Below are 26,770 nucleotides of genomic sequence, written 5' to 3' on the forward strand. Positions count from 1 at the left end.
TTAGATTCCTCGTCTGTAAGAGAGGCAAGTGGGCTGGATGGGCTGTGAAGCCACAGAGGTGATGGGGAGGAGACAGGGGCAGAGCCTGTGTGAGAGGCACGTTCTTCCCCTGCCCCCCACCCCCACCCCCCAGGCCCCCCTGAGCCCCTTCCAACTCCTCCCTTTTATTTCCCCGGCGGAGGCGAACAGAGTTGGGTGCTGAGACCGGAGGGAGGCAGGGCCAGCTAGGAGTCCGAGGCGGTGGGTGGAGTGTGGGCCCTGGGACCAGAGGGCCGGGGTTCACCCCTGCTCTGCCATTTATTACCGGGGCGGTGCCTCTCTGTGCCCTGGCTGCCTTGTCTGTAAAGTGGGGAGCCTGTAGCTCACCTCGTGGGGCTTGTGAGGACCAGACGAGGGATACGTAGAGAGGGCTCAGGGCACAGCCTGGCACGGAGCCTGTGGATACCTGCCGAGTACCTGCTCCTGGTGGGCAGCCCAGAGCACCGGCCTTGGAGGCAGCGCGCAGTAGGTTGCTCAGATCCCAGCCCCGGATCACTCGGCTTCTGGACAGTTCTCATCTCACTTGTAAGATGGGCAGAATCACATGTGCCTTTCAGGTGTGGAAACGGAAGTGCACCATGGGAGCTAGCAGTGCGGTGGGCGCACAGTAGGGCTCAGCAGCGTTAACCTTCGTCTCCTACTGCCAGAGCACCCACGGGGCTGCCAAGGCAGAGTGTGCAGGGGGGGAGCGCTGCAGTTGGAGGGCAGCTCGCTGGCGGTTGGCAGAGGTGACTCTGGTGAATTTCCCCGCGCCTCCCTGTGTGATGGCCCTGCGTCCTCCTGACCCTCACACTGTCAGGTGTGGTGCCATCTCTGGCTCCCCACTTGGGGGAGGACTGTGGGCCCCTTACCAGAAGCCTCCCAGAGCCCAGGGACCTGCTTTCTGGGCCCGGCTCCGCTGCCAACTCTCGTGGCCCCGGCTGGATCGCTGTCCTCCCTGTCGGTGAGGGCATCGGGTTAGGGAGGCTCTGGTCCACGCCAGTGCTGCCTGCAGAGGGGCCCCGGCTCACTCCGGGGCCAGCAGCAGCCTCCCAGCGGCCATCTCCTCGCCTGCCGTCCCAGACCCGTGTCTGCACCTCTGCCTGGAGGGCCTTTTTTAAGAAAGAAGTGTGTGTGTGTGTGTGTGTGTGTGTGTGTGTGTGTGTATTATTGATTTCAGAGAGGAAGGGAGAAGGAGGGAGATGGGAACATCCATGATGAGAGAGGATCATTGATCAGCTGCCTCCTGCACGCCCCACACCTCGGACTGAGCCCGCAACCTGGGCAAGTGCCCTGACGGAATCAAACCATGACCTCCTGGTTCATGGGTCGACGCTCAACCCTTGAGCCACACCAGTGGGGCTGGAATGCCTTTCTTGTCTGATGGATAGTCAACCCCTCCTTCAGCTCTGATCCAAGACCTTCCTGCCCTCCGAAGACTGAAGTGATCCTGGGGTATGTGGGGTGCTCGTGGATCTCCCCAAAGTCCGTGACCATGTTGAGGGCAGGATTGGGTTGGGCCTCTCTTGTCATCCCCCCACCACCAGTGCCCAGCCCGACAGACAGACAGACAGGCAGACAGACAAGCCAGGGAGTGTGCGGGCACGGTGCTGCCGCAGTGGTGGGCTCACCCTCTGAAGGGTCAGCTCCCCGGCCTCCCTGCCCAGCCCTGAGGGCCCTGTGCTTTTCAGCGTCTCCCAGTTTATTAAACTAGCATTTTATGGCTCAGACATGTTGGAAATGAAAAGAAGGCACATTCTACTTTATATTCCAATTGACCTTTATGCTTGCCACTCGCCCCGGGGCCTGGGCTGGGGGAGGCGGGGTGGGGGTGGGAGGGGGAGGGGGGCTGCAGGCTCAGGCCTCCATTCTTGGTTCTGGGGCTGCCACGGAGAATCGGAGAATCATGGTGGGAGCAGTGCTGTGGGGAGGGGAGCAGGGACACCCCTTGTCTGAAGGACTTTCTCTGAACATCTGTCCCAGCCCCGGCCTCATTGTCTGGCTGTGGCTTTCTCATGTCCTCCCACATCTCTGTTCCCCCTGGCCCCTTTCAGACTCTCTCGGGGCCTCTCTCTGGGTGACGGGCAGCCTCATCCCGGGCCCTGGGGTTAAGGCCAGGAGGTAGAAGCAGCTGGTGAGCCTGCCTGTCCCTGGCCGGGTGCCCCGGCCTTGCACCCACTCTGGCCACCCGCCTGCCTCACACCTGGTCATGGCCATGGCATCTCAGTACCGAGCCCTACCTAGTGGACACGCCGCCCAACCAGCCCCTCCCCTGACTCAGGCTGACCCCACAGCCCCAGAAACTGACCTGACCGTGGGCAAGTCTCGCTCCTGCTCCGGGCTCTGCTTTGCCCGCCTGTGGGATGACCAGGGCCATGGGGGACCAGCCCCATCGCGGGTATGAGACGTCAGAAAGGGGACTCCTGGCTCTGCTGCCGCCTGGCTGTGACCGTGGGCAGGGCAGGGAAGCTCTCTGAGCCCAGTTTGCAGACCTGGGAAATGGGCAGGTGGCTGTATTAAATGGGACAATGTAACCAGCACAGGGCCTATGCATAGCAGGTGCTTGAGAAACAGTAGCCGTTGTGAAGTGTGCTCAGGTGTGAGGAGTCTTCTCCCGTCCCCTCGTTTAAGTCCTTCCTTCGTGGACCTGAATGGGGATGAGAACGGTGAGGGCTCAATCGGACCGGCCTCCCCAGGCCTGTTTCTCCCCGGGGTCTGCCCAGAGATGCCCCAGGAGGACCCAGGAGGGTGAAGCTCTGCTCAGCCCAGCCTTACTGGCCCAGCAGGCACAGTGCGGGTGGAAGAGGCCATGGCGGCTGGAGGCCCTGCCTGCTTTCAGCCTCCCCTCGGCTGGGTGGGAATTTAAACTCTTCCCGGCTGAAAGGCTGAAGCACCCTGGAGGGAGGGAGCCCATGAGCCCCCCCCCCCCCCCCCCCGGGCCGGAGCAGAGAGGGGCCTAATGGGTCTGTGGTGTGGGCTGGAAAGGGCAGCACTTAGCTCATTCTCCACCCGGCTGTGGGCTGCGGTTAGGGGTGAGGACAGGCAGCATTAACCTCTGGCAGGGCCACGCAGGAGTCTGGCCCCCCGCCCCCCCCCCCCCCCCCACTCTGTGCCTAGAGCCGCGGCCTCCTCCTGAGCTCAGCTTCTGGAAGCTGCTAGGGAATCCAGTGTGTGGGAGACCCCCCCCAGATACTGGGGTCCTGGCCTGGAGGGGGCAGGCACGTGAGGGGTGCGAAGGAAGTGGGTGCACACAGCTTTCCCAAGTGCGCCTTTTATTTGTCTTAGTGTGGGTCTGATGGGAACGGCTTCTCGCATAGTTTTAGTAACAAACTATTTCAAGTCTATAAAAATCATAGAGAATAATATAATAAGCTGCCCGGCACCGCCGCTAGCTTAGTCAAATATTGACATTTTGCCCTAATTTTGTGTCAAATTTTGTTTCCATTTTAAGAAAGAAAACATTGCAAATATAGCTGCAGCCCCACTTCCCTCCCCTCAGGCAGCCACGCCCTGTCCCGTGGGCACTTAAGGTGTGTGTGAGTGTGTGTGTGAGTGTGTGTATGTGTGTGTATGTGTGTGTGAGTGTGTGAATGTGTGTGTGAGTGTGTGAGTGTGTGTGTGAGTGTGTGTGTGAGTGTGTGAGTGTGTGAGTGTGTGTGTGAGTGTGTGTGTGAGTGTGTGTGTGAGTGTGTGTGAGTGAGTGTGAGTGTGTGAGTGTGTGTGTATGTGTGTGTGTGAGTGTGTGCGAGTGAGTGTGTGTGTGTCAGTGTATGTGTGTCAGTGTGTGTGTGTGAGAGAGTGAGTGTGTGTGCGTGAGAGTGTGTGAGTGTGTGTGTGTGTGTGAGTGTGTGTGTGTGTGTGAGTGTGTGTGTGTGTGTGTGTGTCAGTGAGTGTGTGTGTGAGAGTGAGTGTGTGTGTGTGTGTGTGTGTGTGTGAGTGAGTGTGAGTGTGAGTGTGTTTGAAGCTTGATGAAAACTGGTCATACTGTGTTCTGCAGCTTGCTCAGTGTCACTTTGCCACGCAGATGCAGTTCTTGTTCCTTTTCCTTGCTGTGTGGGTCTCCCTGCCCGCCCCCTCCCCCCGCCCGCCCCCCCCAGCCCCCCCAGCTCCTTACTGGTGTTGCTGCTTCTGGGGACTTTCTTAGGGCTCACACCCCGAGGGGCCTGCAGAGGGGGGTGGGGGATGAGCCTCCAGGACTTCCCCAGGGGCTGCCTGCGGGGCGCTCCTGCTGCCGCCACACCTGCCTCTCCTGTGAAGCCAGGCCTGCTAGACCAGGCTGAGGGGAGCCTGCGCCCAGGCCAGCCGTGCTACGGAGACTCGGGTGCAGTCGTGTCTTCAAGCCCAGGACCGGCATTGCAGGTGCCCCCACTCGCTGTGTGACTTTGGGTGAATTGCTGGCTCTCTCTGAGCTAGGGTGTCCCCGGCTAGAAAATGGGGATGAGGATAACGGTGGGGGCGAGGCGGGCGGCTTGGGCGGCTGCAGCCTGCGGGGCTCTGGCGGCATCCCCAGGCGGCGGCTCCCGGTGGCTCGGAAGTCCTGCTGGGCTTCGGCGAACCTCTCAGACCCCTGCTGTGTGCGACCGCTGGGCTTTAGGGACAGAGTCCGGGCCAGCACCCTGGTCGGGGTGGAAGGGCCGCCACTTCAGGACAGTGAGCCGGTGCTCTGAGGAGGGGACAGGAGCCCTGGGAGCGGCCGAGGGCCCCTTAGCCGCCCGGGTGGGGGTGCAGGGAAGGCTCTCTGTGTTGACAGCTGGTTGAGAGTCATGGCCGGTCAGCGGAGGGTCCGCGGAGGGCCGGCTGGCAGGGAGGGCGCTCGGGCGGAGGGAACGGTGAGTCCAGGCAGGTGTGCCTCGGCCACGTGTGCTTTTGGGTGGGTTTGCTCCGGGGCTGCTGGGGCTCGGGGTGGGGGGTGGGGGGTGGGGGGGGCGGCAGGAGCTGGGCCTGACACAGGGGTGCGCTCCCCAGTGACGCTCGGACTGCGTGCCCCGGTGGCCGCTGGAGGGTTTATGAGACGCGGAGCGTGAGGAGATGTTAAGTGCCTGATAAGTGTGGTGCTTTGATTATTTTAAATTGCTTAAGTGGTTTCTGAGATGGTCCTAAGTATCCCAGTGACACGGACACAAAATCAATTAGGAAAGTACAACAAACCAGAGGGAAGTCGCCCTCACCTGCCTGCCTCCCCCACGTCCACGGGGCCTGGGGCCAGCCTGGACCTCCGCACACTGCCCAGGCCAGAGCCACCAGCCCGTGCTGGGCTCTCCCGGCCTGGAGTCCTGGCTTCCCTCGAAGGCAGCGGTTGCCAGCCTTTCGGACTCATGGACACTGCAGCTGCTCCAAAAGCTTCCTTAAGGCCTTTCCCCGGGCGGGGTGTGGGGAGAGGGGACGGGGCACCGGAGAGGGCCTCCACTGGAGATGCCTCTCTCCTGAGTGAGCCTTTGCCCAGTGGCCCCAGCGGACTGGGAGCCCCTAGGCATCCTTTCCTTTTCAATTACAGCGCCTCATTCCAATGCCCAACCACCCGGGCTGTTCAAAGGACCAACAGCACAGGCTCAGCCCGGTCCTAGAGCTAGCGCTGTGAGCCCTCTGTGTGCCCCCTGTGTGCCCCCTGTGAGCCCTCTGTGTGCCCCCTGTGAGCCCCCTGTGAGCCCTCCCTGTGTGCCCCCCGTGTGCCCTCTGTGTGCCCTCCCTGTGTCCTCCCTGTGTGCCCCCCCATGTGCCCTCTGTGTGCCCTCCCTGTGTCCTCCCTTAGTGCCCTCCCTGTGTGTCCTCCCTGTGTGCCCTCCCTGTGTGTCCTCCCTGTGTGCCCTCCCTGTGTGCCCTCCCTGTGTGCCCTCCCTGTGTGCCCTCTGTGTGTCCTCCCTGTGTGCCCTCCCTGTGTACCCTCCCTGTGGGGTAGGTCCCTGCAGAGTGCTGGGCAGAGGGACTTGTGTTTGTAATGTCGTGCCCTCCTACCAGAGGGGTGAGAGCTGGACATGTAGTGCCCTGTGGTGGGGCGGCCCTGTGGCCGATCCTGGCCTGGTCTCCATGCAGCCTCGTGTAGGGGTCAGGGAGTGGGGCTGAGCTGGACTCAGGGTCCGGCCCTCAGCTTAGGAGCTGCCCAGCAGTGAGTGCACTTTCCTCACCGAGGGTCTCTGTGGGGCGGGGTCAGGAGGCCCTCCCTGCTTCCAGGAGCTGCGGCCACCACCCCACACATGCCCCTCCCCCCCACATGCCCCCTCCCCACCACACATGCCCCTCCTCCCCCACATTCCCCCTCCCCCCACACATGTCCTCCCCCCCACATGTCCCCTCCCCCCCACACATGCCCCCTCCACTTCCCACATGCCCCCTCCCCCCCACATGTCCCTCCCCCCCACATGTCCCCTCCACCCCCACATGCCCCTCCCCCACACATGCCCCTCCACCCCACACATGCCCCCTCCACTTCCCACATGCCCCCTCCACCCCACACATGCCCCCCCCACATGCCCCTCCCCCCCACATGCCCCTCCCCCCCCACATGCCCCTCCTCCCCCATGGCCCCCCCCCCACATGTCCCTCTCCCCGACACATGCCCCGGGAAGATGCTGAGAGCTGGCGGGGTGGGGACAGTCACTGGCCGGCTGGGCTGTCTGTCTGCTGTCCCCCCCACCCCATCACTGTGGTGTGACTAATCCTAGCAAAAGCGCGGTCAGGCCCATACTCCGCTTCCTTCGGAGCCCACGCTGCCTCATCCCCTTCACAGACGAGCCCCTGCGAGCAGGTGACTCATTGGGTCTTCTCTGCTGGGAGTGCCCTCCCTTCTTTGCCAACCAGCCCGGGGACCCGGCAAAGTCACTTAGTCCGCCTGCCCCTCAGTTCCCATCTGCAGAATGCATCCAGGCCACATTTTACTGGACACTTTTTGAGGGTAGCGAGGAAGGAGCTTTCCCACTTCCTCCTGGAGGGCCTTAAAACTCTTCTTCCGGGGGGCTTGAAACTGCTTTTTTGTTTTCTACATAAAACATGGTCTTAAGTATCAGGGAATCTACTGCCTCATTCCTCCTACCTGAAGGTGCACCGTGAGGTGAGAGAGATGAGAGCATGTCACCTGGAGCGTTGCACATATTTATTTTGTATAATTCATCAACTTCCTTTGAAAAAGGCATGGCTCCTCCCCTTACTGAAACCCTACCCATTCTTCCCTGTTCTTCAAGTCCAGCTTCAAACCTCCTCCTCCTCCTGGACCCTCCCTGCCCATACCAGCCCTCACCTCCTCTCACTCCCTCTCCTCACGGGCAGTGCTGGCCGCTGAGCTCTCGCCTCTGGTCTCCCCATTCAGAGAGGAAGAAGGAGACGGAGGGAGAGAAACAGAGGGGGGGAGAGAGAGAGAGAGAGAGAGAGAGAGAGAGAGAGAGAGAGAGAGAGAGAGAGATCGTGAGGTTACAGACTGTGTTACCCATTTCTTTTGTGGGCCCCACAGAACCCAGAGGGATGAGTCAAAGTGTTTTTTAGCAGAGAGGTGTCCATGTGAAAACATCTCTGTTCCTGGAGAAATCAGGCACAGAACCTGCTGGAATGAGCCAGCAGGTACCGCTTCAGCGCTGGCCATTTCCCTGTTTCGTGAGCGGGTTCGCTCCAGCTCGTGCAGTGTCTGCCTTTGACACGTTTCCTGAAGATCTGCAGGCCCCGTCCGCTGTTGAATGAGGAAGTGACTTTTCCCTTAGCCTTGGCTTGGTTTCCAGTTCAGTTGAAAATGTGTGTATTTTGTGTTCAGCTGGGGGTTCAGCATGTGACTATGGTCCCCGGTTTCCGGGACTTTTGGGTGCCTGCTGTGGGCGGCTTCTGAGCGTTCCTTACTCGCTGGGCAGTGACCGGGGGCCTGGTGGGGGGACGGGCGGGACTTGGGTCCAGTCCCAACAGCTCGCAGCGCAGTCCTCACACCACTTCCTGATCATCGCGCACGATGTCCTACAGCGAGGTCCGGACGGTCCCTAGGTCACCGGCGAGGAAACGGAGGCCCACGAAGCTAACGTGTGGGAGGCCACCTGGCACTTAGTGTGGAGCTGAGCTCAGAGCCCGGGTCCCAGACGCCCAGCCAGTGCCCACAGCTCTTGCTGCGGGAGCTGGGGGTGGTGTGCAGGGTGGTTTGCAGGCTCCAGTCGGGCCGGGCCTCCCTCCGCCCCACGGAGCAGGGACAGCAGCCTCGGGTCGCTGTGGGTGGTGTGGCCCGCTGGCCCGACTCCGCCTGCTGGCCCCTCTTCTGTGTAATTTACGAAGTTGACATCCCAACATCTACGTGGTTCTAGCCGGCGTTTGTCCCCCAGACTGCAGTTGGGAGCGTGTCCCCATACCCTCGATGAGTCTTGGGAACATGGTGTGTAATGGGTGTGTATCCCCCATGGGGGTGCTGCCACCTTTGATGTGCCACGGCTCGCTGGTGGCTGCCCCTGGGCCTGCCGTGTTGCATTTCCCGTGGGCTCTCTCTCCAGGAGGTGTGACAAAGGGCTGGGCGGGTGTGGGAAGCAGCAGGCAGCAGGGCCCCACTTGCTTGGGGCGTTATCCTGAGAGAGGCGGTGCTCAGGGGAGCTCCCGGGACAGCGGGCGGAAGGTGGACGCGGCAGGTGGAGTGTGGGAGGCAGGACCAGGTGTCCGCGGTGAGGCTGTGGCGGGGGACGCGGGGCCCGGGGAGACGTGCTGAGCTGGACAGCAGGCTGGGGGCGGGGGTGTGGCTGCCCTCTATTCCCGCTCAGGATGAAAGCCCCGGACGGCTGAGGGAGGGGGGCAGGGGGCCTGGCTGGCAGGGAGGGCGGGTGACCTCCCTGGTGCCATTGCTGTGGACAGGTGCGACATGAGGCAGGAGGGGCCTGGGGAAGGAGGCAGAGGCCCCGGGGCGCCCAGGGTGGCATCACCTTGGCTGCCATCTCGCCCACCTCCAGCCCTCGGCTGCCCATCGGCCCCTCCCTCCAGCCCCGGTCACTCCCGCTGCAGGTCCCCTGGGCCACTCTCTCCGCCCTCCATGTCCAGCCGGCCAGCCTCTGCTTCCGGTGTTCCCTCAGCCCTGAGGAGTGCTCTGTCCACCGTTGCTTTACATTTTTTTTTTTAAGTATATTTTATTGGTTTTTTACAGAGAGGAAGGGAGAGAGAGAGAGAGTTAGAAACATCGATGGGAGAGAAACATCGATCAGCTGCCTCCTGCACATCTCCCACTGGGGATGTGCCCGCAACCCAGGTACACGCCCCCCACCGGAATCGAACCTGGGACTGCTTTACATTTTAAAAAAATTGAAGTATAACATCCACACCGTGAAGTGTTCGAGTTTCAGGTGTACGACTTGAGAGCCTTTATGAATGCGTGTACCCGTATGAGCGTCAGGATGGCGAGCGTTTCAGTGCCGGGAGTCCGGGGAGCCCCTCCCCGGCACCCGGAAGGCCCCCTCCCTCCCAGGCCCCTCCCTCCCAGACCCCCTCCCTCCCAGGCCCCCTCCCTCCCAGGGCCCCTCCCTCCCGGGCCCCTCCTTCCCGGGGCCCCTCCCTCCCGGGGCCCCTCCCTCCCAGGCCCCCTCCCTCCCAGGCCCCCTCCCTCCCAGGCTCCTCTCCCTCCCAGGGCCCCTCCCTCCCAGGGCCCCTCCCTCCCGGGCCCCTCCCTCCCAGGGCTCCTCCCTCCCAGGCCCCCTCCCTCCCAGGGCCCCTCCCTCCCAGGCCCCCTCCCTCCCAGGCCAGCCCGGAGCCATAGGCCTAACAGCACAGAGCAGCTCTGCCTGGCTTTGAGCTTCAGATAAGCAGCATGGAGTGGCAGCCTGTTGTGTCTCCTTCCTTCCCTTGCCCGGTCTGGGGTTCTCCCCGGTGGGGCGTCTGTCGGTGATCTGCTCCTGTTCACGGCTCTGTAGTATTCGATTGTGTGATTGTTTGCATAGTTCTCGGTCATTTGTCCCTTCTGCTGCTGGACAACAGGGCTGAGCCCACTGTTTGGTTATTACGAATAAAGCTACTCTGAACGCGTGTGTGTCTGCCTTTCGTGGACATAACACCCATTTCCCGTGGTTCTGCCGGCTCACAGGCTGCGGGAGCGATGAGCTGTAGGAGGACTGCCCCACAGTCGCCCAGAGGTCTCACCTCTTCTCACCTCGATTTTTGCTTTGAAGTTCTATCTGTGCTGCCAGGCCCATCTTGGATGCCCCCTCCGTCGTCCTGGTACGTGAGCACTGGTCGCTCGGGTGTTACCTGCGAGGCAAAGCTACCGTGTCCCTTCACTGCCCGGTCTCCTGGGCGGCTGCACAGCGGTGCTCAGTCAGACCAGTGGTTGCGTTTCTGCGCCTGGCACTGGGTCAGGACTTTCACGTAGGGTATCTAGAGCCAGTCACCGGCTCAGAACTCAGTATCACTGGCCCTGTTCTGCAGGCGAGGAAAGGCGGCAGCAGAGGCCCGCAGCGCTGCCTGCGGAGGCCGGTGCGCCACAGCTCCGGCGGCATGTGTTCGGAATTTCTTGCTCTTTTCCAGCTCGCCCACTTTGATTTCACTTGGCCTCATATCCTAGTCCGGGGGTTGTTGCATTAAATCTCATGGGTGACCTAGTTAGCTTGTGACCCAGCCAGCTCCGGAAAGATCTGTCAGCTTGCTTCATGCCGAGTCTGTGCCCCAGAATCGGGGACTTCCAGGTTGGGGCGGGGGTAGGAAGGCCGCAGAAACCCCCTCGTATATAATTAAAGCCTCCTCTGGCAGGCCCAGCGTTTGTACCTCATTTGTACTCTTTCAAAGTTCCCTTCCATTTATTGTGACAGTCGTGGAGGTCACAGCCTGGCTGTCATCATTTGCATTTTTTGGGTGACAAGATTGGAGTCCCGGGATGGGATGTGCGGGAGTTTGTCACGCAGCCTGGCGAAGAGCTGGGGCGAGAGCCTTGAGCTCCTGCCCTCCAGCCGCCCGCTGTGACGCGTTTCCGGCGGGAGCTGGGGGAGGACTGGAGTCGGGCTCAAACCCGGCGAGGCTTGTCCCAGGGCGCTTTGGGAAGCTGGAAAGGCTCCTGTAGGGCATCGATTTATAAATGGCCTTTTAGAGCCCTGAAAGCTTTGCCGTGTCTCAGGAGCAGCCTCTGGGATAAGTTAACCTCAGGCCCCAGAGGAGCCTGAGGCCTGGGCCGCTGTCCACAGTCCTGAGACAGGCCTCACTGTTGGGAGGCAGGGGAGGGGCAGCAGGGTGGGGGTGGGGGTGGTGGGGAGGAGGGAAGGAAAGAGGGGGGCACTTACGGCTCCCCAGGAGGTGCTCTCCTGCCAGTCTTGGTGGCAGCTGGGCATGTTGCGGGCAGACAGTGCGGATGCCTTGATATTTTTCTGAAGCAAGGAGACACGGTTGCTCTGTCTACTGTGCTAACAACGTACTGAATAAATAATTCAGTGGTGGCTGTGCTGCGCCTGCTGTCCTCCCCAGGGGGTGGCCACACGTGAGCTCACACATGCAAGCTCTGGGTGGGCCAGGGCTACTATGAAGGGCTGGCGGCTGGGCCAGAGGCAGTGCATCGCCGTTTTAACAGGCCCCCGGCCGCCTCTGCCCCCGTGAATCAGTGTCCTCCCGGCAACCCCTGAGGAGAGGTTAGTGGCACGTGGGGCCAGCGTCTCCTGTGTGCTGTGATTAAGTGGCACTTAAAGGTCCGTTCGTCCTCAGACCAGCCTGAATGCCAGCAGCCTGGAGGGAAGGCCCCTCCTAATGGGCACCCTCCCTGGGCTGTGTCTGAACTGGTTGCATTTGATTCAGTAAACCTGGAGCTGCAAGTCTGTGCAAGATACCAGGCAGGTGTGGTGGCCAAACCCGGGCCCTTCCTGGACGGGGAGGTGTGGCACGCGTGTGATTTGCCACCAGTTAGTTTAGGGTCGGGCGCTAGGTGGGGAGGGCACGCATGCCTGGAACTGAAGCATGTCTGGTATGGAGGCAACAGGGCGTGTGGCACGGAGGAGGTCGGTTTGGGAGTAAGTGGCGACGCGGCTGGGGTGGGTTGGGGGGCTTAGGCCAGGAGTGTGGACTTGATCCTGCAGGGCAGTGTCCTGGTCTGATTTGGGGTTAGAAATATCCCTCTGGGTGTGGAGTGGAGGTTTGGTTGCAGGCCGAGGCCTGAGGCTGAGAGCGATTAGGGGGCAGATGGAAAACTTGAGACTGGAAATGATGGTGGCCCAAATGATGGCCTTAAGCATTCTGTCACTCACTCACTCACTCACTCACTCACTCTCTAGTCAAATAGAGAGTCAGATGTTGGACTAGGTTAGGAATGCAATGAACAAGAACACAGTCCTGCCCACAGGGAGCTGACTTCCGAGGGGGAGAGAGACCGTGGTGCCTGCCGTGGAGGAAGAGTGCCCAGGGTCAGGGGTTTTGAGGGGGACAGAGGAGGGAACGGCTCCTTTCAGCAGGGCTGCTGAGGAAGGGACCTGTGAATAGACCCGGCAGGTGAGGAAGGGAGCCAGGCGTCTGCATGGTGGAGGGCCCAGCAAGTGCAAAGGCCCCGGGGCAGGAATACTCGTGGCCCATCTGAGGAGCAGCGGGATACCGCTCAGAGGGAAGGTGGCAGGGCTGGACCGCGGCAACCCCAGGGCTCAGAGCAGCTTGGCCGTGCACTCCAGGTGCAGTGGGCGGCCTTTGGAGGGTTTTACGCAGAGTGACAGGACCAGATTTATGGTTTAAATCAGAGGTGGGAACCTTTTTTCTGCCAGAGGGCCATTTGTATGTTTCTATCATCATTCACAGGCCATACAGATTTATCAACTTAAAAATTAGCCTGCTGTATTTGGTCAAAAATTTAATTAACTCACCCCTAATGCCTTGACAGGACCAGGCCAAATGATTTCATGGGCCTTACATGGCCCCCGGGACAGACGTTCCCCACCTCTGGCTGCCCATGGAGACGGAATTTGTAGTTTTGTCAGTGGCTCCTGTGGGCATTGTGGAGTTTTTGTAATAACCCTCCCCTCCCCTCCCTCTTCTCCTCCCCCTTTTCCTTCTCCCCTCCCCTCCTATCCTCCTGGGGGAAATCAACTCGCAGCCCTCTCCACCGTGGCCCCTGAAGAGGCTTCCAGGGGCAGCCCTGCGGGCTCTGTCTTTCTCCACCCCCTACCCTGCAGCCCTGGTCCCCTTGGGCTGGGACCCGCAGCCATTGCCAGGCGGACCTCGGGCAGGGCTCTCTCTGAGCCTCAGTGGTCCTCACCCTTGTGGTGAGCACCCTGACAACGTCTCCCTCGCCGGGTTGGCGTGCGGTTTCAATGGGAAAATGCATGTAACAGCTGCAAATGGAAGGCAATTAGTGTAACTTGCAAAGCCAGAGGGAAGGCCAAGGATTGAGGCGTCCCTGGGAGAGGTGACTTGGAACCTGTGACCAGAAGGTGGCCCCGGATGCAACAGAAACGCTGTAAAAAGCTGCAGGGAAGAGAAGTTTGAGGACCCAGATGCCCAACAAACTGCCGGAGGGCGTGGGCACATCCTCGGCCAGCGGGTGGTGCAGCGAGGGGGGTGCTGAGCCCGGGGCTGAGAGCCTGAGCCTGGGTCATCCCGGCGCCCCCGCAGCCCTCCCACAGGATGGGGCCAGCATAGTGTTCCACTGGACCCGCTGTGGGCACTCAGATGTCCTCAGGAGGGGGTGCTCCCACTCCCCACTCCCCCCTCAGCCTCCTCCCCTCGCAGAGTAAGCCCAACCACAGGACCTCCTCTTGTCCCACCTCAGGAGGGTGGTTGCGTTAACTGTGCTTCATATTTTTGGCAGAGAGCTGGCAGCGAGACCCACGCTGGCAGTGGGAGAGCGCTAATTGAGGGGTTCCCTCTGGGGAAACCCCTGTGATTGGCGTCCAGGAATCCTGGTCCTCTGGGCGCAGCTTACAGAGCTGTAGGCAGGGAGATGCCGCCTCCTCTGGGTGGGAGGGACAGAAAGAAAAGGCCTGTTTAACTTAATTCCGTGGGGTTTTTTTTGCTTGTTGGATAAATAACCTTCATTAAGATGGGAGGTGGGGGATGGACAGGGAGAAGTTTGATTAATTTTGAGCTGGTTTCTCGTTTGTTAATTTTCTCCCAGCTCAGCAGGATTATTAAAACAAATTACAGACAGTGCTTTCTCCTCCCTGGCCTGGAGGGGGCGTGGCTCATAGGGAGTGAGCCTGCCCCCTTTCCACTACAGTTACTTAGGTGAAACTTGGGGTGTTGGGGGAGGCCTCCCCACCTCAGGGTCTCCAGGCAAGACCCCCTGCTAGGGGGTCTCTGCAGCCTCATGGAAGATCTGACAACTAGGAAACACAGCAAGGGGGTGCTGGCAGGAACCCTCCCCCCAGCAGTGCCAAATGCCTGGGTGGGCTGGTGCCTGGGCTGAGGGGCAGGCCTGCCCACGGCAGCCCCCACCGATGGTGTCCAAGGGAACAGGACAGCAGGTGAGCAAGTGAGCTGGCTCAGAGCCTGTGGGCTGCCCCAAGCTTGCGCCCGAGCCCCTGCCCGGCTGCCAAGTGTTAATGGGGGTGAGCAGGCTGCACTCTCACTCTGGGCAGTTTAGAGTTCCAGCTGCGTGATGGACAGCTGGGCAGAGTGGTGACATCCGGGAGGTTATGGACACTCTTTCGCATTGTGGATGCTGCCCCGGCAGTGCTGGCTGTACTGGGGAGTATCGTGTGTGTGTGTGTGTGTGTGTGTGTACCTGCAGGCAGGTGTGCTCATCATGTGTGTGCCCAGGGATGTGTGTAGGCCTCAGGGAGTGCCTCCTGGGTGCACCCGATGAGCTGGTGCTCCTGCATGCGGGGGTGGGCAAGTATGCGTGTGCATGTGTGTACCTGAGTGTGCCCGCCTGCCTCAGAGCACGCCATGTCCTAGTGTATGTGTGACTGAGATGCACTTCTCTCTGTGTGCGTCTGTGCGTGTGTGTACCTGGGGGCACGTGGAGTAGGTGTGTGAGCACTGCAGTGCGGGTGTGGGTGAGCCTTCTCGGGCCCTTCCTGCGGCTCCCCCACGTGTGCAGGTCCTTCGGTTTGGGTGCACGGACTGGGCCTGCCTGTTCCTGGCACAGCTGGGTCCCGCCGTGTCTCCTCCTCCCTGGCCCTGCTGCCGCCAGCCGGTACATGGCACACGAGGCTGAATTATCTGGAGCTGTCACCTGGCCTGGGCAGCCTGAGGGTGACCGTGGGGAGGCCTGACTCTGTTTTACTCCTTGCAGCTTGTGGGGCTCAGGATGCCCCTGGAGACAGGCCCAGGCCTGCCCTCGGGGACCATCCTGCTGTCCCCTCATCCCCAGGCCTGAGCTGCCTGGCAGGAGCCTGGGCCAGGGGAGGGTCCCCATCGTGACCTCTGGTGCCCAGGTGTGGGGAAAACCTTGTCTCCTGCGGCTCACAGGCTGTCGGGCTGCCAGTCCTGCAAGGCACAGCCCAGAGAGAGACATTATATGAAGTCGGGTGAAGGGTCCTGGGTAAGGAGCCAGGAAGTGGGTGGGGCTGCCTCACATGTGCTGTTCAGTGACAGCCTCTCTGAGAAGGTGACACGTGCTCAGGGACGTAAATGACATGAAAGAACATGCAGAATAGGCAGCAGGCAGACCACAGGTCACCTGCAGAGGCTATGAGGGAGACCAGGCTTGGTGCTCAGGGACTGCTGGGGGAGGCGTGGCCCCAGGTGTGGCCCCAGACGTGGCCCTCCGGAGGTGGTGAGTGGAGGTCAGGGAGGTGGGGAGGATTTGGGGTGGGGAGCGCAGTGCTCAGATTTGCATTTTAGGTGATGGTCCTGCCTCAGCGTGTGCACTGTCCTGTGTGTGCAAACGTGTACATGTGCAGACCTGGGCCCCCGAGTGCAGGAGACAGGCCAGGCCGAGGGGCTGCAGATGGGGCGTCAGGCTGGGTCTGTGGTTCCAGAGGACAGACCTAGAAGCGTGTAAGCGGCAGGGAGGCAGATTTCAGCTCGGAGTTCCGAAGAGCCCGTGGCGCTGGAGCGGGACAGGCCACGGCCTGGAGTGGAGAGGTGCCCATCACCCGAGGAAGGCAAGCACAGGCCACAGCCCCTGTCGGGGCTGCCGTGGGGGGCAGTCCGCCCTCCTCACCTAGGCTCTGGTTAAAGGCCCCTTCTTCCAGGGAACGTGGTGGGTTTGAGCAGAGACTCACTTAGATGCCAGTGATGGGGTCTTGGACCCTGAAGCAGCCGTGGGGAGGTGCTTGGGCCCAGGGCCAAGCTTCGGGCTCCTCGGAATTTACCCTGCAGGTGCCCACTGCCTGCTGGCACACAGTAGGACCCTGCTGTGCTGGTGCACTGGGTGCCAGGGCCCCTCTCCTGGCTCTGCTCCCAGAGGCTGCCCAGTGGACCTGCTGTGGCCTGGAGTGACTGGGGCCCAGCTTTGTTAACCCTCTGGCTTTTATGGAGGTTCTGGGGTAGGAGCCTGAGGGGTAGGACAGGGTGGGAGGGGCCTAGACCCTCCTGGCTTCCCTCTTAGCCAGTGTGAGCCTAGATCACCAGTTGCTGGAAACCAGACGCACTGGGCTGAGCCGGGAGAGCCTGTGGGCATCTCCTGCAGGTCCCCTGGGGACCAGGTGTCCTGGCAGCTGGGCCGGGAGAGCCTGTGGGCATCTCCTGCTGGTCCCCTCAGGACCCAGGTGTCCTGGCAGCTGGGCCGGGAGAGCCTGTGGGCATCTCCTGCCGATCCCCTGGGGACCAGGTGTCCTGGCAGCTGGGCCGGGAGAGCCTGTGGGCATCTCCTGCCGGTCCCCTCAGGACCTAAGTGTCCTGGCAGCCGTTCCCGGACTGGCAGGGAGGCCAGCAGCAGGGAGGGGTCTCTGCCTCGGGCATCAGTGGTCCAGGCTCAATCAGCAACTGAGCCACTGAGCACGGATGACCTCTCTACGCCCTCCCTGTAAAACAGGGCCAATCGTGTGCACTGTGAAGGCGTTAGGAGTAAATGGGGCGAGGAGATGTGGAAAGCACCATCACAGGTCGTCCCGGAGCAGGCCTGAGAGGCGGGCCACAGGCAGCGCTCCTGGGAGTGACCTGGGACGCACCAGTGGAGAAGGGGGAGCTGCTCAGGCGCCTGGTGAGCAGGGTACCTCGGGGGTGGCCAGGGCCCACCCCACTGGGGCTGCTGGGGACCGTGTAGGGCAGGTCTCAATACTGGGCAGCACTGCCCTGTCCCCCACCATGTCCCAGCACCCGGCACGCTGTGGGCAGGTGGAAGGTGGTCGCTGAACTGAATCAACATTTGGAGGTTTCTGGCGAAGGTGGAGAGAAGTAGGAGGGTCTGGGGAGACCCACCCCAACCCCTAGCTGCCCGCCTTCAGGAGGAGCGGGCCCTTCCTGGCCAGAGGCCCGGTTTCTGGCTGAGACCATGGCACGCAGCTCCCACGGACTGGAGGCCTCCGAGGTCATCGGTCCGATCTGACCCCACAGGGAGGCGCCGAGCGCGCTGGCAGGCAGGGCCCAGCTGCGAGGGCCCACATCCCGTGGGCCCCTTCCCAGACGCAGATCTCTGGGCAAGTGATTGACTTCTCTGGACCCCAGTTCCTTCGCCTGTAAAACAGGCCAAGTGCTAGCACCTGTGTGTGGCCGGCTGTGTGAGGACTAAGTATGTGAATGCACAGGCGGTGCTGAGCACGGAGTGGGTGCTCAGGAAAGGAAAGCTGTTATAGTGTCGTTGTTATGACCATTAGGTGAGAAAGTTGGTGTGTGGCAGGAAGAGGGCTGTGACCCTCATTCCAGGCCCTCGCAGCCCCGGCCTCTGCCCAGCACCCCCCAGAGGCGGTGACTGCACATCCAGTGAGTCCAGCCCTCCCTGAACTGCACCCGGGTGCCCACCACGGTGCTGGAGCAGTGAGTGCAGCGCCGGTAGTACGTTCTCAGTGAGTGAGCAATGGGGTGGGAGGCCCCTGTCATCGCGGCCTTGCCCGGGGCCAGAAGCCCTCATTTTGGAGTTGGAGATGGGGCTCCCATGGCAGAGGTCCCCCAGAGGGAACGCTGGGGAGGAATGCCGCCCGAGGGCATGAGCTGTGACCCCTTCCTGAGGCTGCTGGCGAGCCGGGTGGGAGCAAGGGGCCGCCCGTGCGTGAGGAGGCGGTGGGGCTGCCAGGAATCAGAAGCTCATGGGGGCGCCCTGTGGGCTGGGTGCTCCGCAGCCGGCTCAGTCCCGGCGCCACCGGAGGCAGTGCTGGTCAGTGGCGTGCGCAGGGGAGAGGTGGCCTCCAGAAGCAGCTGGCCACCAGCCCACCCTCTGGTCTTGGCTGAATCGCTGCCACGTGGGCCAGGCCCGTGGTGTCCACACTCTTTAGAAGCAGATGTTTTCCCAACAGAATATTGTAGAGCAGTGGTTCTCAACCTTCCTAATGCCGCAACCCTTTAATACAGTTCCTCATGTTGTGGTGACCCCCAATTTCATTGTTACAAATTGAACATAATTAAAGCATAGTGATTAATCACAAAAACAATATGTAATTATATATGTGTTTTCCGATGGTCTTAGGTGACCCCTGTGAAAGGGTCGTTCGACCCCCAAAGGGGTCGCGACCCACAGGTTGAGAACCGCTGGTGTAGAGGAACTCATGAGAATCAGGTAAAAGCAGACTCTACTCTGGTTCACCTCTTCATTCATCATTCACATCCATTTGCAGAGCCTGCAAGCTACTGTCCTGAGTCCCGGGCTATCGCAGTGAACAAAGCAGATATAAAACCGAGTCCCCGTGGGCGTGACATTCTAGAGGGGAGCGGAGGGCCAGGAGGACATGTGAGGGAGCTGTTCAGTGTTGTAGGTGGTGATAAGCAGGAACAGCCAGTGCCAGGGCCCTGCAGTGGGTCCTGCCTGGTGCGTTGGGAGGAACAGCACGGAGGCCGGAGTGGCTGGAGCCGAGCAGCCGGGGAAGGGAGAGGGATGTGAGGTCAGGAGGCTAAGGGGTGGAGGAGGGGGAGGATGGGGAGGGCCTAGTGAGCATGGAAGACCTTGGCTTTCACTCTGGCTGAGACGGAAGCCTCTTGAAGAGAGGAGGGACAGGATCTAAGTGGGCTTTGGTGGGTCCTTGGTGCCGGTGGGAATGGGCTGTGCCTGTGTGTGGGGGCGGGAGGTAAGTGTGGGAGGCGGGGACCAGTGAGGCGGCTGCTGTGACGTCTGGACCAGAGACGCTGGTGCCAGGCCAGGGCTGTAGCAGCGGAGGAGGAGCCGTGGTTGGGTTCTGGATGTTTTCAAGGAAGAGCCAACAGTATTTGCTGCTAAGTCAGACTTGGGGCCTGAGGGAAAGGAGTCAGGGCTGTGTCCAGCGTTGGTCTGGCTGGAAAGGACTTGGGCAGGATCTGGGGGTCGGGCTCAGCTCTGGGCCTTTGCAATTTGACCTGCCCATTCCATGGCCATGGGTGGGGCCTGGGCTTCAGGGGCGTGTCGTCAGGCTGCCGGTGCCCTGGGAGCAGTGGTGAGAGGTGAGGCGCTGGAGGACTGAGCCCCCATCCTGCTCTGTCAGGGAAAGGAGGCAGGACCAGCGAGGAGGCTGAGGGGGGGCTGCCCGAGGGGAAGGAGGGCCCTGGGAGAGGAGAGCCAGGCCGCATGGTCAGTGCTGGGGGTAGGGGGGTGGTCAAGTGTGTGGAGCCTGGCTGGAGGGCTTTGGGCCGGGAGCCCCCAAACCACAGCCTGCATTCTGGCTGGAGGGTCGCCTGGCCTTGCCTGCTTGGCTGCACCTTCCTTCTGAGCTGGGTTCGGCTCCGTCCCCCCAGGGCTCAGGCCCCTTCCCAGCGGAAGCCCCAGGGCTCCAGTGGGGCCTGCCTCCTGCCAGCCCGGCTGCCCGGCTGTGGTATAAATTACCCGAGTGACGCTGATGTGACTTTTAATGGCTCGTGTTCAATAATGTTAATACATCCCATTATATTACTATAGGGCCATCTATTACACACAGCGCAGCACATTAACTGAACTTGGGACAGCACCAGGCAGGCACCGTGGTTAATGTCCTCCAGCCTGGCCACGCCTCCATCGCTGGCGCTGGGCTGCTGGACGCGGGTGTAATTGCAGACACCCCAGGGCGCCCCACTCACTGAGGTTGTCTCAGCTCTCCCGGGCCTCCTGCAGCCTGTGGGCAGGTCGCTGGTTTTGCGGAAGAGGCATTCGGATGTCACACCCACATAGTGAAGGCCCCTCTTTCTGTCCTTACCTTGTGAGTCCAGTGGGGCAGGGTCATTAGCCCCCATTGAACAGATGTGGAAACTGAGGCTGAGTGGGGAAGCCGCATGCTCAAGGGGCGGGGAAAGGCCCGGCAAGGACTCTGGACTCCCGATCCGGCTGCCTCCAGGTGTGGGGTGGTGTGGGCAAAGGGCCGGAGGCAGGAATGAATGAGGAGAGCCAGGCAGGGGCCAGAGGGGTGAGCTCTCGGGGGCCGGAGTCAGCCCACCCTGGATCCAAGCCCCTCTTTGCCACTTGCTGTGTGAGTTTGTGTCTGTATTTTCTTGGGTCTCAGTTTACTCATTTGAAAAATGAAGGTAATAGTGTTCACTGCATGGGGTTATTGTGTGAAGATTAAATGAGATAACCCCTGTGAAGCGCCCATGAAACGCTAGCTACTGGTTAGTGGTGTTATTACCACAAACACCTGAACAGCCTCATGCCTGCTGCCCCCCCCCCCCCCCCCGGCCCAGCTATCAGGGTGCCTGGCCCTGGCCCCTCCGGTACATGTCCCGAGGCCCTGCCCAGCAGCACCTTCAGCTTGGCCCCGGGGACTGCAGCCACCTGGGGGGTGTCGGATCCCTGGCCCCCGGGAGCCTGTGGCATGGAAAAGCCCAGCTTTGCCATCCGATGGGCCTGGGAGCCACTTCTGGTCCCAGTGCTGGTGATGGGGCGTGTGCCTCAGCTTTCTGAGCCCCGTCTTCTCCCGTCTAAACGGGCTCAGGTTCCCTGCCTCAGGGCTGAGGGCTACCAGCAGGAGCGTCCGCGTCGCTAACTGCGCACCTGGATGCTGACAGAGCACAGGATGGTTTGCTGCCCCCTTTCCAAGCCCCTTCGGCATCCAGTCTCCCTGTGAGCCCCTTAGGGAGGTTGGCAGAGCCCAGATGCTCACCACCTGTGCCCACTCAACAGATGAGGCGACGCAGGCTCACAGGAGAGGTGACTTGCCCTGGTCACAGAGCCGGGCAGGGGGTGGCAGCCTGCCTCTCACCTCCGGCACGTGGGCAGGGGAAGGAGAGAGAGCAGGCCTCTCCTCTTCCAGCAAAACTCACAGACCAGCCTGTCTTTGGGAGCCCTGCCAGGTGCTTCCAAAGAAAAGGGGGCACAGTGCTATGGCCCCTGGGGCCCCCCAGGGCTCTGCCCTCCTCCCCGGGCCTCTGAGCGCTTCCATCCCTGGCCTCCCCGACATGTATCACTCTGACAAGGTTACGGAGTCAGCATGTAAAACCTGCAAAAGTGAGTGTAATTTATTGATCTACATTTCGCTTATGAAATAGGACAAGTGCTGATTTGAGGATCTCGCTTGCTCTCAGCCGGGCGCTGCCCACACCCCGCCCGCTCTCCTGGCCTCTGATGGGCGGTAAATCCTCCCAGCACATCAGCACCTCCTCCGCGGGCCGGCCGGGCTCTCCGCGCGCCCTCTATTCTCCTCCGGCCTCCACGCCGAATCTGCCGGCCTCCCCTTCCTTCCTGACTCCTAAGAAAACATAATGCTTAAAAGGGTGAGACAAGGAACCGAATAAAGTGCTTTCTGGGGAAATATTTGTTCAAAGGCCTGTTGCCTGCATCTGTCTGGTTCTCTCCCGGAAAACATAATTCAGAACAGGCCTGGAAATTAATCCACGTGTCTGCTTGCTCTCCTGATAAGTGGCTGGGCAGCCCCCGGAGCGGGGTGGACAGAGTCGGGCGTGGGATGGTCCCCCCAACGCTTGGCTTCTGGGTGTTGCTATGAAACCAGGCGGACAGCTGCAGGCCCAGGAGGTGAGCGAGGGAGGAAAGAGACCTGAGAGCATCGCCCGTGTGCCAGGCACTGCGTGGACTGGCTCACCTACCGCAGAGCAAGCCTTCGGCGTGCCCGGGCGAAGCGTCAGACCACGTGAGAGCCGGAGCGTGGCCACTGGCAGCTCTGTGGCCTCACGGGGCCCCGTGGCTCTGAGCCTGTTTCCTCGCCCGTCTGAGGTGTTCACTGCGGGGCTTGTCCTCAAGCTGGATGCCTGGAACGAAGGAAGCGGCCCCTTCCTTCATGGAGTACCCGCCCTCTGCCAGGTGCTGTGCCAGGTGCTGTGCCAGGTGTCCGAGGACACAGTGGGGACAAAATGTCCTTGGATTCACGGAGCTGATGTCTTAGGGGGAGGTGGATAACAGATGAAATAAGTACGTAAATATAGAAAGTGACCATTGTAATGGGGGGAATCTAAGCAGGCATGTGGGGGTGGGCACAGGGCACGGTGGCGGGGAAGGCCTCCCTGAGGTGACACTGAGCAGCCTTGGGGGGCAGGAAGTGGGGGAGTGAGCCACATGCATACCTGGGGGAAGCCTTCAGGCACTGGGACTGGCCGGTGCAAAGGTCCTGGGGCAGAGTGCCTGGCATGTTCCTTGTACAGCAAGGAGGCCGGTGTGGCTGGGGCGAGGAGAGCCAGGCCACGGTGGGAGTGGTCAGAGATAAGGTCAGAGGTCATATACGTGAAAATGCTTTGGTAAAATACCAAGTGTTGCTGATAATTTTGACAGCTTGCCCTACACTGAGCTGTAAAGGGCATTTTATTAGCACCTGGCAGGGCTCCCAAAGAAAGGCTGGTATGTGCTCTCTCTCCTTCTCCTGCCCACCTGAGCGCCCCAGTCCTTCTGGCTGCACGATGATACGAACTTCCCCAAGCCATTTCCCCATTATGGTGCCGGGAGGAGAAAGGCCAGTTGTGACTGTGGGGCCAGCGGTGGGGTGGGGGTGATGGCAGTGGGCCTGACGAGGGCCCTGACCTGGCCAGTGGGGCATGGTGACTGTGGAGGTGCCCACACATTCTGGCGGTGCCTGCGGCCTTAGGGAGAGAAGTCAGGGGCCACGAGCCCACGCTCTGGCAGCCTTGGGTGGGGTTGGTGATCCTAATTAAAAGCTTGGGTCCAAAAGGCTTGATGATAGAGTTTCTAATTAAATCGTTTCATCTCGTCTGGGAGACAGAGGTTTGCGTCTGATCCTTTGTGTTGGAGACAGATGGGTCCCTTCAGCCCCTTGTGTGGCAGCCAGGAGTGGAGGTGGGGGCTGAGCATGAGAGGAAGTGGGGGTGGCTGAGAACAGGCCTGGAAATTAATCCACATGTCTGCTTGCTCTCCTGATAAGTGGCTGGGCAGCCCCCGGAGCGGGGTGGTCAGAGTCGGGCGAGGGACGGTCCCCCTAACGCTTGGCTTCTGGGTGTTGCTATGAGACCAGACAGACAGCTGCAGGCCCGGGGGGGCTTTCCCTGGGAACCCTGCCCCACAGGACATGTGGGCGGCCCTCCTTGTCACTGCCGCCCTCACCCTTAGATTCTGCATGTGTGTGTGTGTGTGTGTGTGTGTGGCCCACGTGTGTAAGGGGAGGCCGAGGTTTTACATGACAGTCAGTAGCATGGGCTCTGGGCTAGTTCCTCTGGGTTCAATTCCTGGCTCAGCCAGCCACTCACTAGCTGTGTGACCTCGGACAAGTTACTTAGCCTCTCTGCACCTCAGTTTTGGGAGAATGGAGAGCATAAGATTGGAGTGTTAAGGCATATAAAGCCACTTGGGACCGTTGTTGGCACATAGCACTCAGTAAATGCGAGTTCCCACGATGCTGATTGCATGTGTGTGTGTCTGTTTGGGTGAATTTAATTCATTCCAGCTCATACCGGCCTGTGAGGAGTGTGAGCCTGACACAGCCAGGCTCGTGGGCGGAGATAAATGGGAGTCCCTCCCGGCTCTCCGGGAGCGAGAGCATTGTGCCCCGTGTGTGTCAGCGTCGGCGAGGGGCTGCCGCAGGAGCAAACCACCCCCGGGTCTGCGGCTTAAAATACGTGCACGCAGTACCGCCACCTTACGCGTCTCCAGGCTGGCTGGGCGCCCTGCCCGTCTCCTCAGGGACTGAGCGCGGCTGGTCCCGGCAGCAGAGGGAGCATGGGCCCCGTGGGACGCACAGCTGCAGGGAAGTGCTCTGGCCTCGATGCGATAGTCTGTCCTGTTCCCAGCTCATTGGCCGGAACAGGCCACACGGTCCCAGGAACCTCAGGGCCAGGCAGTGGACCGTGACCACGTGCCAGGAAGGCTGGGGCTGCGATGGCTCCGGACCAGCGCCATCATGTTGTGGGCACATCCATTCGTTACGGAGTGTCTCTCTCACTAGTGACAGCTCCCTGACGGCCGGCATCAGCCTGTGTGTTTACCCCCGGGCCGGAGACTGTGCGAGGCGCCTAGCGGGCGCTCAGGAAACCATTGTTGAGGAGTGACTGCGTGAATGAATCAACAGAGTGTCTGAGGCGTGTGGGTGGCGGGGACCCTGTGGGAGGCGGAGGCTGGTGGCTGTGGGAGCAGCTGTGGCCAAGGGACCTCATGAGCCTTGTGTGCAAATTTTATTGTCTTTTAAGAGCCTTGTCGCCTCAGAGACTCTCATGCCCACTTCTCAGTTACGGCGGGCAACGGTGCAGGCCACGTGTGAGAGCAAGGGGCCTGTGTGATGGGCAGAGGAGGCCGGGGCGCCCAGTCCCCAGGCCTGGGGAGGGGCAGAGCTGGGAGGCCGAGCGCCCTGGGGTGGGAAGAGCAGCAGGCTCAGCTCTGGGCAGAAGGCCCGGTCAGGGCTTGCCCGCGTGGCCGGCTGTGCAGACGATCGGTGGCACTGGGGCATCGGTCTGCCGGCCCAGGGCCAGGCCTGGGTGATTGGATGCTCGGGCTGGGAGTCACGGCCGGTCCGTGTCCACAGAGCAGGGTAACGAGGTCTGACTAATGAGAACGCCTGACCCGCGTGCCCTCAGTGGCTCAGTGAGTGTGGGGAGGCCCTTAGTGTGTGGCCCTGAGGAGGCTGTGGGGCGGGGGGTTCTGTCTGGGCCTGTCCTTGTCCTTCCACAGCCCCCCCGGCCCCCAGCCCAGTCCCCTGCCTGGGGCGCCTCTGCTTCCCAAGCTTAGGAAGTCCCTTCTCTGTTCTTAGTAATTGTGGGGGCGCCCAGGGGTGTGGGTGTGCGGCTGGGGTCACTCTTGTCTTCTGCTCCTGACGCTGTCACCCCGGGCCTGGTCAGGGCTGTCTCTCCTTGGCATCGGGCAGTGGGACTCTCGCCGGCTGCCCTGCGAGGCCCCAGGAGTTCCTGGTGCCCCACACCCAGCGCTTCAGCCGGGAGGACCTCCTTTTCCCGCCCCGCCCTCCCCGGGCTAGTCTCTAAGATGGGTTGTTTATGTCCGTGCGTCCGGCCGAGCGTCCATGCTGAGCGTCCGTGCTGAGCGTCCGTGCCGGCACCGGCGGGCAGAAGGTGCTCCTGCTCCATGGGGTGTGCCGCACCGACTGTGCGGGTTCTCAGTGGGACACCCCTCCCCGCGGGCGACACCTCTTGCTCCTCAGGGCAGTGTCTGTGCAGCGGAGGCACTTCTGGTTCAGGGGTGAGGGGTGTTGGTGGGGACCGTGCAGGCCAGGCCTTTGGAAGCTGGCCTCTGGCCAGCTCTCTGACCCGCACATCCCTGCCCGCGTAGCTGTCATGCACCTGAAAGCCCGGCTGCCTTTCATCTGAAGAAAAGCGATGCTCAGAGTCCGGTGCTCGAGGCCTCCGGCACCTGGGATTGGGAGGGTCTGGAACAGGCAGCTGGCTCCAGGTCTGCCCGCCCCGTGCATGGTCCCTGCTCCCTGGCTGAGGGGATGAGGCAGGCAGGCGGGCTCCCAGGTCTGCATGGGCCCTGGCCTGGGCTGGGCTAGGGGCAGAGGTGGCTGCAGGACCCCAGCCTCATTCGGCTGCCTGGCCTGGCTTGTGGGCAGAGCAGAGGGAGCAGGGTCAGCTGGGAGGGTGAGCAGCGCCTGAGGCCTGACTCAGGGGTGGTGAACAGGGAGGTGGAGCGGCTCCCTGTGCCTTGCTGCAGGTATCACCTGGCTCTGGTACTCAGGACATTTTCATCTCTCAGAGCCTCATTTTCCTCATCTGTAAAATGGGCACAAGGGCCCCAGCCTTGCCTCCCTCCCAGTAATAATCTCTAGTGTTTGCTGAGGGCCCCTGTGTTTTAAGCACTTTGCGGGCACTCACTAATGTGGTCTTCTCCATTGTTGCTATGACTACTTTAGAGCGGGAACTGAGGCCTGGAGAGGCCTCTCGCTTGCCTAAGGTCTCGCAGGAGGGCAAAGCGGGTGGCACAGCCCGGGCAGGCTGGCTCCAGAGTGCGCTGGGAGCTTCCGTGTGCCCTGGGAGCTTCCGTGCGTGCCAGCATGGGGAAGGGGACGGAGGAGGTGCTTCTAAACGCTGAAGCTCACAGCAGGAGGGTGGGGTTTCTGTCAGGTGGCCCTGGGGCAGCTGCGGTGGTAGACATCCACCCAATTGGCTTGGGGTGTCGGCCTCGTGCAGGTCAGGGTAGGGGGTTCACTCCTGCCTTTTCAGAAAAGCCATGAACAAAACACCGGCCGCAGGAGACTGAGCCCTCAGGGGGCCGAGACGCCCCCTCTCCTCTCGGGCGGTGTGGGCTGGACTGGCTGCTGTCAGTCTGGGAGCCAGTGGTCCCGGGCCTGCGTGTGTGCCGGCAGACCCACCAGACAGGGTGTGTGTGGCTGCAGGTTAGCACGGCCGTCTGAGAACAGGCAGGCTCCAAACACACGCATGCACATGGGTGTTTTCAGCTAAGTGTTCTCCCAGGCAGAGACCCTGCTGGCACAGGCGGGAGAGGGGCCCATGTGCTCACCTAGATTCACAGGTGCTTGTG

At 61.3% G+C, this 26,770-nt stretch overlaps 1 protein-coding gene across 3 annotated transcripts in view; it reads left to right on the plus strand.

The window, feature by feature from the left end:
* The window catches only part of GRM4 (glutamate metabotropic receptor 4), a 104,849-nt gene that overhangs the window by 19,910 nt on the left and 58,169 nt on the right, over window positions 1-26,770 (plus strand). Inside the window, exon 1 of one of the 3 annotated variants that reach the window (XM_059701932.1) lies at window positions 4,355-4,377. The exons of the other annotated variants lie outside the window; for them this stretch is intronic. The gene's annotated coding sequence lies outside the window, so the exon portion shown is untranslated. Of the gene's footprint in view, window positions 1-4,354; window positions 4,378-26,770 lie in introns of those variants that run through there. 3 annotated transcript variants of the gene reach the window in all.

Source organism: Myotis daubentonii, chromosome 6 (genome assembly GCF_963259705.1).
Source record: "Myotis daubentonii chromosome 6, mMyoDau2.1, whole genome shotgun sequence".
Classification (NCBI taxonomy): domain Eukaryota; kingdom Metazoa; phylum Chordata; class Mammalia; order Chiroptera; family Vespertilionidae; genus Myotis; species Myotis daubentonii.